This window comes from Elaeis guineensis, chromosome 14, assembly GCF_000442705.2.
Source record: "Elaeis guineensis isolate ETL-2024a chromosome 14, EG11, whole genome shotgun sequence".
NCBI classification, from domain to species: domain Eukaryota; kingdom Viridiplantae; phylum Streptophyta; class Magnoliopsida; order Arecales; family Arecaceae; genus Elaeis; species Elaeis guineensis.
In genome coordinates this window covers 36,490,940-36,503,439 of record NC_026006.2, presented here as the reverse complement: position 1 = coordinate 36,503,439, position 12,500 = coordinate 36,490,940, and positions in this window count along the sequence as shown.

The window sequence follows — 12,500 nt, the reverse complement described above, 5'->3', positions numbered from 1 at the left end:
TATACTTATATTCAACCTGAATACAAATGTCAGAAACTCCGACACTAGCTATCCCAAGCTAGACCACTTATTTTTTGGGTACAAGCCAACCCAATACACTCCGATTCTAGGTTCGGATCAACCTTCTCTTGTTTTGGAACCCCTCCAAAACAAAACAATCACTCAAAATGAGTAAAATAATTTAGAGCACAAATAAGTACAAGAAAAGCCCCTTTAACGAGCGAATATAACTTTAAATACACTTTACTCAGAGAAGAAGCCCCTTTTGGATTTCCTCAAAGTGGATGAAGAATTGATTGAGCGCTTGAGGAGTTGGTGAGCTTTGATTGTTGGCTTCTTGAAGGCTTTAAATGAGCTCTTGATTAGGGCTGAAAAATAGGCTTGAGAAACCCTTTCTCTTTTGAATTCTCTTGAATGCTCTCTTGAATGCTCTTCTTTTTCTTTTCAATCTCTTTCTTTCTCTTCTTAATCTCTTCTTGTTTCCCACCTTTTGAATCCTTTTATAGCTTTAAGAAATAGAGAAAAATATTCTAGGCAGAAAAAGAGCCGTTAGAGCACATTAAATGAGCATTAAAAGCACTTAAAATGGGTTAAAAACTAGCCGTTGCGGAAAAATCCCGTCGCAGGGGTCGACTCATGAGTCGACTCATGCCTCAGGGGTCGACTCATGAGTCGACCTCTGTTGCAACAACCAGAAAACAGATTTCTGTGACTTTTGGCCTAAAACCGCAGGAGTCGACTCATGAGTCGACTCATGCCTTGAGAGTCGACTCATGAGTCGACTCACAGGCCATGCCAAGTCAAAAATTCAGCGTGCCAAACTGCTCATTGTGCCATGAGTTGACTTATGAGTCGACTCATGGATTTCAAACATGCATAACTTCAAAAATACAAGTCCAAAAATAATAAAATTTTCGCCAATAGATCATAAATCTTTGTTCTACCAAATGATACTATTAAATCAGGATTTTGATAAAATTATGATTTTGCCCCCTGAAGAGCACAAAGACTTTTTCAAATAAAAAAATATTGGTACCCCTTCAATCTGCTTTGTAATCATCAAAATCAATCTAGGAGCAACAATCTTCCCCTTTTTGATGATGACAAAACACTTGAACAAAAGTATTTATGTGAATCATGAATTTTAAAAGGAATGCATTTGCTTGAAAAGAATATTGATCCTTTTGGCATGTGATACAAATGGTCATATGCATAAATAATTTGCCCATTTGCTTAAAGATTTGAAAATATACTCATTGGATTATATAATTTTGGTGTTAGAGCAGAAACTTTATTTTTGTTATCAGAGCAAGCTGTATCTTGAAAATTGGCTCATTCTCATTTGATTATTTAGTTTTGTATCAGAGCAAAAATAATTAAGTGTGCCAATGCATGTCTTAGAGTTAATTTGTAAAGTATATTAGAGCATGTTAAATTTAAGATGTATCAGAGCAAGTAAGAATTTTAAGGCATATCAGAGCATGTTTTAAAGAAGTAATTTTAAAGGTTGCTCATTTGCATTGTACTTAGCAATTTACTCATTGTATATTTAAGTTAGTTATAATTTTACTTTTGATATTGTTCTTTAAGTTCTCCCCATTCATTCATTTTATTTCAAGTCTTTTAATAATTTATAATTTTATTTTTGATATGGTTCTTTTTCTTTATAATTTTGCTTTTGATGGGTTTCTTTTTCTTTAATGTCTCATAATTTATGGTTTTGCTTTTGATAGGTTTCTTTTTTCTTTAATTTTCTCCCCCTTTTTGACATCATCAAACATTGTTAACTCCCCCTCTTTTTCTGAATACATTTTCTCTTTAATATTTCTTCAAACTTCTAGTGCTAATCATTAATGTTTGCTCCCCCTTAAAACAGCAATCATTAACCAAAATATGCCATAGATTACCATAAATATGGATCATCAACAAAGAGAAGTTGTTTCAACAATGAGAAGATATATTTCCAAAAGATGATTGACATCATTACACAAAGTAGATATATAAGTAAAAGATGATTAAAACCATAATTGTTTCAGTACATATTTCATATCATAAAAGTCAACTAGCTAATGTCATTACATGGCCCCAAAATACAGATCCTAGAAAGAACAAGAGACTAACACCTAGGATCTAGTAAAGATCATGACTAGAAGGATCGGAGTCCATCAGATATAGGGTGAGGAGATGATGGATCTCGACCAGAAGAACGTCCTCTACCCTGTCTGCCTCTGGCACGAGCAGGTGAGCGAGATGAACTAGGAGGCTGAGAACGCTGTGAGGCCAAGGACTGGACTGATAGAGTGAGTCTGATGGAATCAAGAACGTTCAGTGCTCTGGAAATAGACTGAAGTAGAGCAGTGAACTGAGTAGATGCATGCTCACTCGAGCCTCTGATCTCTCTCCTCAATAACTCATAACCACCCTCCAAAGCACCTCTGAGCCTGTCAGCCTCTGCAGTAAGGTCAGTGACTCAATAGTGGACTCCTGTGGCTGAGGATGGGCCAAAGCTAGGACTTGCCCCTGCAAGTCAAGAACTCTCCCAGTCAGTCTCAAACAGTGTCCTCTAGCTGCTGAATCCGAATAGACTGATCTGATATCAACTGAAACACAGTGGAGATATGGGGAGTCATGGTCTGATCAGATGAAGTGGCCCCTGGTGTAAATGTAGTAGTGCTCCACTGTCTAGATAGCAAGGAAGCCACACGCTGTGATATCTGCTCGATCTGATCATTAGCCAATCTGAACTCTGAAGGAGGTGCTCTGCTCTCTGGCTGATGTACTGGTGTGTGCCTCCTGGTGAACTCCGAAGGGCCAGCCTCTGGGTCTGGAATGAACTGGATATCTGGAGATGCTGCCCTGAAGTCATGGATAGGAGATGATGGACCTTCTTCTTCAGCTCTGTCTTCTACTCTGTCCTCAGCTCTCTCCTCAGTACTCTTGATCCAACCACCATCAGTTTTTAGTAAAACCTATGCGGTGCAGAGTGTGTTGGTTGAAGGTGTCTACGTGAGAAAGCTTAGTAGATGCCTCCCCCTCAAAGCTGACTCCAAACCTCCTAAAAAACTCGAGTAAGGGCCATACCAAAAGGCAGATGTGCCTTGGATCTGTTCAGTGTCTCTCTCATGGCCTCAATCATTAATGTAGGGAGGTTCAAGGGGGTTTGAGTGATCACATGAACATAATACAAATATCTTGCTAGAAAGTAGATCATGCCTACCACTCCTAGGGAAGAAGAGCTTTGTCACAATTGATGTAAGATCCTCATCTCAATAGATAAAATTTTGGCTTCCAATTATTCAAACTTCCTGAGTAGGTCCCCCTAAAATCACACTGATTCCCTCTTCCTTCACAGGGAGTTCCATGTAAGAATAACCCTCACAGGGCAAATGAAGTATTTCTCCCAAAATGATAGGATCCAGACAAATATCAACTCCCTTTACTGTAGAAGTCACTGTTCCATTCCCATAATGCAGATTCTGATAAAATTCTCTAACTAGGTCTACAAAAGTGACTTCCTTAAGAGAGCAGTAGAAACCCCAACCCTGGTTTTTAATCTTTGTTCAAAGGTGAAACCCTCTTTTTCAAAGAATCTAAAATCTACATTCTTTCTGGTTTCAACCTTCCTATCAGATAGAGGGATCTTACTGGGGCTAAGGGGAAGACTGAGAGGGACCTTGAGTTGACACAGAAGCCGGAGTGGGAGCAGTGGAAGACTGAGCAGCTTGCCCTTTTTCTGTGGATATTTTCTTCTAGCTCACGGACCGACTTTCTTCTCTGAGGGAGCTTCATCTTCGGAGCCATTCTCACCACAGCAGCAGGCAGAGAGACTTGGAGAATCAAGTGGATGAGTGGAAGAAGGGTTACAAAAGAATGGAGAGGGATTTTGGCGGAGAGAAGAGGCGGTTTTTGAGAAGAACGGTGGAGGCTAGGGCACGCTCCAACCATTTCAATCAAAGGGAAAAAATGCGAAAATCTCTTTCTCAGGCGGTGATTTTGGTGGAGAGGAGAAGGGAGAACAATCTTGAGCTAGATCCTTGGTTTGGAGAGAAAGGGAATGGGGATGATGGTTCTTGGAGGAAGGAAGATGAAGAGATGAGTCGGCTCATGAACAGGCTTCCAATTAAAAAGAAAGAGCCCGTGGGAAGTTGGCAGTAATTACAAGTTTGCCATAGGGTCGACTCAAGGGGGTCGACTCATGAAACTCAAAAATTCAGAAAAAAATATGAATAAATTCCAAAAAAATTTGAAATTTTGGGAGATGGAATTTTGCTCAATTACAAGTTGTGAGAGTGATAATCTTGAGCTTTTAGGACCAAAAGAGATGATGGAAATTGAGCTCAAAGAATTTTTGACATCAAATCTTTAGAATTTGAGAAATATTTAGGCATATGGATCAAGAATTCCTAGATTTCTTCTAATTTCACAGAATCTGTCCTCACTAAGGGTCTTTGTAAAGATTCAGCTAATTGATTTTTAGTGCAAACATATTCAAGAATTATATTTTTGTTTTGAACATGTTCTCTTATAAAATGATGTCTTATTTCAATATGTTTGGATCTTGAGTGTTGAATTGGATTCTTAGATAGATTTATGGTACTTGTGTTGTCACATCTTATTGGTGTTTCATTAACTTTGATTTCAAAGTCTTCGAGTTGTTGCTTAATCCACAAGATTTGAGCACAATAACTTTCGGCTGCAATGTATTCGGCCTCAGCCGTAGACAGTGCTACCGAAATTTTGTTTCTTGCTAAACCCAGGAGATTAGGTTAACTCCAAGAAATTGGCAAGTTCCACTTGTGCTTTTTTCTATCTAATCTACATCCAGCAAAATCAGCATCTGAATATCCTAATAAATCAATTAGTGAGTCCTTAGAGTACCATAACCCTAGAGTTTGAGTACCATTCAAGTATCTAAGGATTCTTTTAACAGCATTCAAATGAGATTCTTTAGGATTAGATTGATATCTAGCACACAAGCAAACACTAAACATGATATCAGGCCTACTTGCAGTTAAATATAATAAAGAGGCAATCATACCTCTATAGTATTTTAAGTCTACACATTTTCCTTCATCATCCTTGTCAAGCTTACATGAGGGGCTCATGGGTGTGCCAATTGGTTTGGAGTTCTCCATTCCAAATCTTTTGAGTAGTTCCTTGGTGTACTTGCTTTGGGTGATGGAGATTCCCTCTTTTGTTTGTTTGATTTGGAGTCCGAGGAAGAAGGTAAGTTCTCCCATCATGCTCATCTCGAACTCCCCCTGCATGAGCTTAGCAAAGTCTTGACAAAGAGATTCATTAGTAGACCCAAAAATTATGTCATCAACATAAATTTGTATTACTAACATATCATTTTGATTTCTTTTAATAAAGAGGGTTGTATCTACATTACCTCTTGAAAAACATTATTTAGTAAAAATTTGCTTAGCCTATCATACCAAGCCTAGGTGCTTGTTTTAATCCATATAAAGCTTTATTTAATTTAAAAACATGATTAGGAAAAGCATGATTTTCAAATCCGGGGGTTGTTCTACATAGACTTCTTCAGCAATATATCCATTTAAAAATGCACTTTTGACATCCATTTGAAATAATTTGAATTTCATAAAGCAAGCATATGCAAGTAGAAGTCTAATGGCTTCTAATCTAGCAACAGGTGCAAAGGTCTCATCAAAATCAATTCCTTCTTCTTGATTATATCCTTTAGCAACCAATCTTGCTTTATTTCTAATTACATTACCATGTCATCTAATTTGTTCCTAAAGACCCATTTTGTGCCAATTATTGAATAATTTTTAGGTCTTGATACTAAAGTCCAAACATTATTTCTTTCAAATTGATTAAGTTCCTCTTGCATTGCATTAATCCAATTATGATCATTTTCAGCTTCTTCAATAGTTTTTGGTTCAAGATGAGATACAAAAGCACAATGATTAAATACATCTCTAAGTGAAGAACGAGTTTTTACCCCATGCATAGGATCACCAATAATTAACTCCTTAGGGTGATTGTGAACATACCTCCATTCCTTGGGTAGGTCATTTGTACCTTGAGGTTGTTCTTGAATTTCTTCACCTCTCTCATCTTGTTTGTCTTCTTGTTCCTCGTCCTCTTGAGTTGTTGAATCTTTCAGAGTGATCTCCTTCATTCCTTCTATTAGAGGATCTGCATCATCAACACCCTCATTCTTCCTTGAAGGAAGATCGTTAGATTCATCAAAAACAACATGTATGGACTCCTCAACTACTAAAGTTCTTTTGTTAAAAACTCTAAAAGCTTTACTAGTGGAGGAGTAACCAGAAAGATTGCTTCATCTGATTTTGCATCAAATTTACCAAGTCTTTCTTTACCATTATTTAATACAAAACATCGGCAACCAAAAATATGAAAATATGCAATATTTGGTTTTCTTTCTTTCCAAAGTTCATAGGGGGTTTTCTTTAAAATTTGTCTAATCAAAGCACGATTTAAAATGTAACATGCTGTGTTAATTGCTTCCGCCCAAAAATATCTTGGAAGGTTGCTTTCACAAAGCATGGTACGGGCCATTTCTTCTAAGGTTCTGTTTTTCCTTTCAACTACCCCATTTTGTTGGGGTGTCCTAGGAGCAGAGAAGTTATGGCCAATTCCATTTTCATCACAAAAGTTTTCAAAGTCTTGATTTTCAAATTCAGTTCCATGATCACTTCGAATATTTTGAATTGAAAATCCTTTTTCATTAGTGACTTTTCGGTAAAATTTAGTGAAAATATGAAAAGTTTCATCTTTGTGTGCTAAAAAGAAAACCCAAGTAAAACGAGAGTAATCATCTATAATTACAAAACCATATCGTTTTCCTCCTAGACTAGTGGTTCTAGTTGGTCCAAATAAGTCCATATGCAAAAGCTCTAAAGGTCTAGAAGTTGAAACAATATTTTTGGATTTAAATGAAACTCGAGTTTGTTTACCTAGTTGGCATGCATCACAAATTCTATCTTTTTCAAAATTCAGTTTAGGCAAGCCAAGAACTAATTCTTTCTTAATTAATTTTGAAAGAGAATGCATGCTAATGTGTGCAAGTCTACGATGCCAAAGCCAACTAGTCTCATTAACTTTAGCATTCAAGGATACTAGGCATTGCATGTTTATTTTGGCTAAATCATTTAAATCTACCATATAAACATTGCCATGTCTATGTCCAATAAATTTAATGCCATCGTTAATAGGACTAGTTACAATGCAAACAGATGATTCAAAAATAACTTTATACCCTTTATCACAAAATTGACTAATGCTTAGTAAATTATGCTTTAAACCATTAACTAAAAATATTTTCAATGTATTTGGAGGGAGTGATACCAATGTTACCTATCCGATGATCTTTCCTTTGCCATTGTCTCCAAAGGTGACCATCCCTCCATCCTTAGCATCAAGCGTGATGAATTGTGATTCATCACCAGTCATGTGTCTCGAGCATCCACTGTCAAGATACCATTTCCTGTTTCCTCCTTGGGATGCTAGACACACCTGCAAGCAAAAGTCAAGTTTTTGTTTTAGGTACCCAAGCTTTCTTGGGTCCTTTTTGGTTAGTCAAAATGGTTCCTTTTGGAACCCATATTTTCTTTATAGTTGAGTTTGCAGATTTGTCAAAGAAGCAAGTGTATGACTTATGTCCTACTCTACCACATTTGAAACAAGTAATATTGGTAGACTTGTTACTTAAAGAGTTTACATAAATATTTTTCAGATATTTTTGTTTCTTCAAGGGGTTATAGCCAAGTCCAGCCTTATCATATACGGCTTTTTGATTATCAAGAATCATATTGAGTTTGTTTGAACTTAAGGTGAACTTTCTACTATTGGTTTCAGCTTGGCAATTTCATTCTTTAAGCTTTGATTTTCTTGAAGCAAGGTGGATTTTTCAATTGAAAAGTTTTCAGCTTGTTTCAATAAGGATTGATTTTTCAATTTCAGCTCTTTGTTTTTCATCCCTAGTTTCTTTAATTCATCAACTAAATCATAGAATGCTTCATGCAATTCTTCAAATGTAAAGTCACTAGGGGTTTCGAAATTACCTCATTTTCGTGTGCCATAAGGCACAGGTTGGCTTGTTCGGTTGAGGTTTCCTCATCGGAGCTTGAGTCATCACTCGCACTCCATGTGGCCATCATGGCCTTCTTCTTGAACTTCTTGGGACCTTTCTTCAGTTGTGGACATTCGGATTTGAAGTGTCCCGGCTTCTTGCACTCGTAGCAGATAAGGGGTTGGTCTTTCTCTTTTTCTTTGCTTTGTTCCCCTTTTGTGAATGGCCTCTTCTCATCCCCTGTTTCCTTTTTCTCAAAAATTTCTTGAATCTTCGGGTGATGAGAGCCATCTCTTCATCCTGTTCTTCATCTTCAGTGTCATCAGTTTCTTCATCAGGAGGAGCTGTGGATTTGAGGGCAATGGTTCTTTTCTTTTTGACTTCTTCCTCTTGATGTTGCTTCATGCTTAGCTCATGAGTCATCAAAGATCCAAGAAGCTCTTCTAGAGGTAGAGTGTTCAAGTCCTTGGCTTCTTGGATGGCAGTCACTTTGGCTTCCCAAGTTCTTGGCAAGGACCTGAGAATCTTTCTTACAAGCTCACTGTTAGTATAGGACTTACCAAGACTCTTTAAACCATTAATGATATCAGTAAAATGAGTAAACATTACAGTTATGGACTCATCATGCTCCATTTTAAACAATTCATATTTATGCACAAGCATGTTTATTTTAGACTCTTTTACTTGATTGGTTCCCTCATGGGTTACTTCTAACCTATCCCATATTTCTTTAGCAGATGAACAAGTAGAAATGCGATTAAATTCGTTTGCATCAAGAGCACAATAAAGTACATTCATTGCTTTAGCATTTAATTGGGCCATCTTTTATCAACCTCATCCCATTCTTTCTCGGGTTTGGTTGATTCCTCACCATCTATAATTTTAGTGGGTGTGTGAGGACCGTTCACTATGATACTCCACATATCATAGTCGAGTGCTTGTATGAATATTTTCATCCGAGCTTTCCAATAGGTGTAATTAGACCCATTGAAAAGTGGAGGTCGGTTGGTGGATTGCCCCTCGGCTAGAGAAGTACCGACGTGGGTTGCCATAGATCTTTGGCTCTTTGATTGTTTAGATCAAAGACGGGCTAGAGCACCGGGCTCTGATACCACTTGTTGCCCAGCTATGCAACCCAAGAGGGGGGGTGAATTGGGTTTCTAAAAATTTTAAGCTTAACTAATGACTTATGAAAAATGTTTGTCAATAGCTAAATGAATGAGGAGAAAACCTTAGTTCAAGATTAATTGCCTAAAGCAAGAATGCAAGGAAATAATGAAGAGTTAAAGAGAAGCAATTATGCACACCACAAACACAAGGATTTATAGTGGTTCGGTGCCAACCTTGCACCTACATCCACTCCCAAGCTCCTACTTGGGAATTCCAATCCACTAAACTTGTATTCAACCCGAATACAAACGTCGGAAACTCCGACACTAGCTATCCCAAGCTAGTCCACTTATTTTTCGGGTACAAGCCAACCCAATACACTCCGATTCTAGGTTCGGATCAACCTTCCCTTGTTTTGGAACCCCTCCAAAACAAAAAAATCACTCAAAATGAGTAAAATAATTTATAGCACAAATAAGTACAAGAAAAGCTCCTTTAATGAGCGAATATAACTTTAAATACACTTTACTCAAGAGAAGAAGCCCCTTTTTGGATTTCCTCAAAGTGGATGGAGAATTGATTGAGCGCTTGAGGAGTTGGTGAGCTTGGATTGATGGCTTCTTGAAGCTTTAAATGAGCTCTTGATTAGGGCTGAAAAGTTGGCTTGAGAAACCCTTTCTCTTTTGAATGCTCTTGAATGCTCTCTTGAATGCTCTTTTTCTTTCTTTCTCTTCTTTCTCTTCTTTTTCTCTTGTTTCCCACCTTTTGAATCCTTTTATAGCTTTAAGAAATAGAGAAAAATATTCTAGGCAGAAAAAGAGCCGTTAGACACATTAAATGAGCATTAAAAGCACTTAAAACGGGTTAAAAACTAGCCGTTGCGGAAAAATCCCGTCGCAGGGGTCGACTCATGAGTCGACTCATGCCTCAGGGGTCGACTCATGAGTCGACCTCTGTTGAAGCAACCAGAAAATAGGTTCTGTAATTTTGGCCTAAAACTGCAGAGTCGACTCATGAGTCGACTCATGCCTTGAGTCGACTCATGACAGGCCGTGCCAAGCCAAAAATTCAGCGTGCCAAACTGCTCATTGTGCCATGAGCTGACTCATGAGTCGACTCATGGATTTCAAACATGCATAACTTCAAAAATACAAGTCCAAAAATAATGAAATTTTGCCAATAGATCACAAATCTTTTGTTCTACCAAATGATACTATTAAATCAGGGTTTTGGTAAAATTATGATTTTGCCCCTGAAGAGCACAAAGACTTTTTCAAATAAAAATATTGGTACCCCTTCAATCTACTTTGTAATCATAATCAATCTAGGAGCAACATTTTATTTTATGATTGCTGTATTCAGGGGGAGTAAACATTAATGATTAGCACAAAAAGTTTGAAGAAGCACTAAAGAGAGAATGTATTCAAAAAAAAGAGGGGAGTTATCAAATGTTTGATGATGTCAAAAAGGGAGAGAAATTAAAGAAAAAGTATCAAAAGCAAGATTATTAAATGACTTAAAAATACATATGAGTGAATTGCTAAGCAAAAGTATCAAAAAGAGAGATAAATAAGAGAGATAAATACAAAACTTAATAATAAAATGAGTGAGTTAGGAGAAATTAACAAGATTACTAATAAAATGAATGAATTGCTCTGATACCAACTGCTAAGCAAAGCAAATGAGCAACTTTAAAATTACTTCTTAGAACGTGCTCTGATATGCTTTAAAATTTGACATGCTCTCATATACTTTACAATTAATTCTTAAACATGCAATAAATAAATTAATTGTTAAACTTGCTCTGATACTAAAACTAAATAATCAAATGAGAATGAGCAAATTTTCAAGATGCAACTTGCTCTGATACTAAAACTAAATAATCAAAATGAGAATGAACAAATTTTCAAGATGCTAAGAAACTAAAAAAAAAAATAATAATAAGTAAATGAACAAATGAGATATTTTCAAACACGCAATTCTCAAAATCATAAGGTAAATTCTGCTTTGCTCTGAAAACAAAATAAATTTTCTACTCTGATATCAAAATCACATAATCAAATGAGCAAATTTTTAAATCATTAAGCAATAGGCAAATTATTTATACAATGGGCACATGTATCACATGCCAAAAGAATCAATCTTCTTTTCAAGCAAATGCACTTATAAGTTGGTAGTAAATCTCCTGTTTATCTTCAAACTGCCTATAATGCATTTCATTCCTTTAAAATTCATGATTGATTCATATAAGGCTTTTGTTCAAAATTTGTCATCATCAAAAAGGAGGAGATTGTTGCTCCTTAGATTGATTTGATGATTACAAAGCAGTTGAAGGGGTACCAATGTTTTCTACTTGAAAAAGCCTTATTGCTCTTCAGGGCCAAAATATTTTACCAAAACCCTGATTTGATAGTATCAAATGATAGAAAAAAGATTGTGATCCAATGATGAAAATTTTATTGATTTTGGACTTGTATGTTGAAAGATATGCATGATTGAAATTCATGAGTCGACCCATGAGTCGACTCATAGCACATGAGATGACTGGCACGCTGATTTTCCTGGCCGGCACAGACTTGATAAAACCTGTGAGTCGACCCATGAGTCGACCCCAAGGCATGAGTCGACTCATGAGTCGACCTCTGCGGGCTTTTTGCCAGTTTTATAGAACCATGGATCCCGTTCACTTCTGTGACGATTTTACACAGAGTCGACCCATGAGTCGACCCCAGGCATGAGTCGACCCCTGTGACGGGATTTTTTCACAACGGCTAGTTTTTAACCCGTTTTAAGTGTTTTTAGTGCTCATTTATTGTGGTCTAACGGCTCTTTTTCAGCCTAGAATGTTTTTCACTATTCTAAAGCTAAAAAGGGACAAAAATATGGAAATCAACAACAAGAACAAGTAGAACAAAAGAAGAGCAAAAAGAAGAAGAGAGAGGATTCAAAGAGAGAGATTTTGAAAAGATTTCAAGCCAACGTTTCCAGCCCTAAGCAAGAGCTCATTCAAATCTTTCAAGAAGCCTTTACTCCAAGCTCACCAACTCCTCAAGTGCACTTGAAGTCTCCATCCACCTTGAAGAAATCCAAAAAGGATCTTCTTCTTTTAAGTAAAGTGTATTTAAAGTTATATTCGCTCATTGTAGGAGCTTTTCTTTGTGCTTAATTGTACTATAAATTGTTATACTCAGTTTGAGTGATTGGTTTTGTTTTGGAAGGGTTTCCAAAACAAGGAAAGGTTGTTCCGAACCTTGAATCGGAGTGTATAGGGTTGGCTTGTACCGAGAAATAAGTGAACTAGCTTGGGATAGCTAGAGTTGGAGTTTTC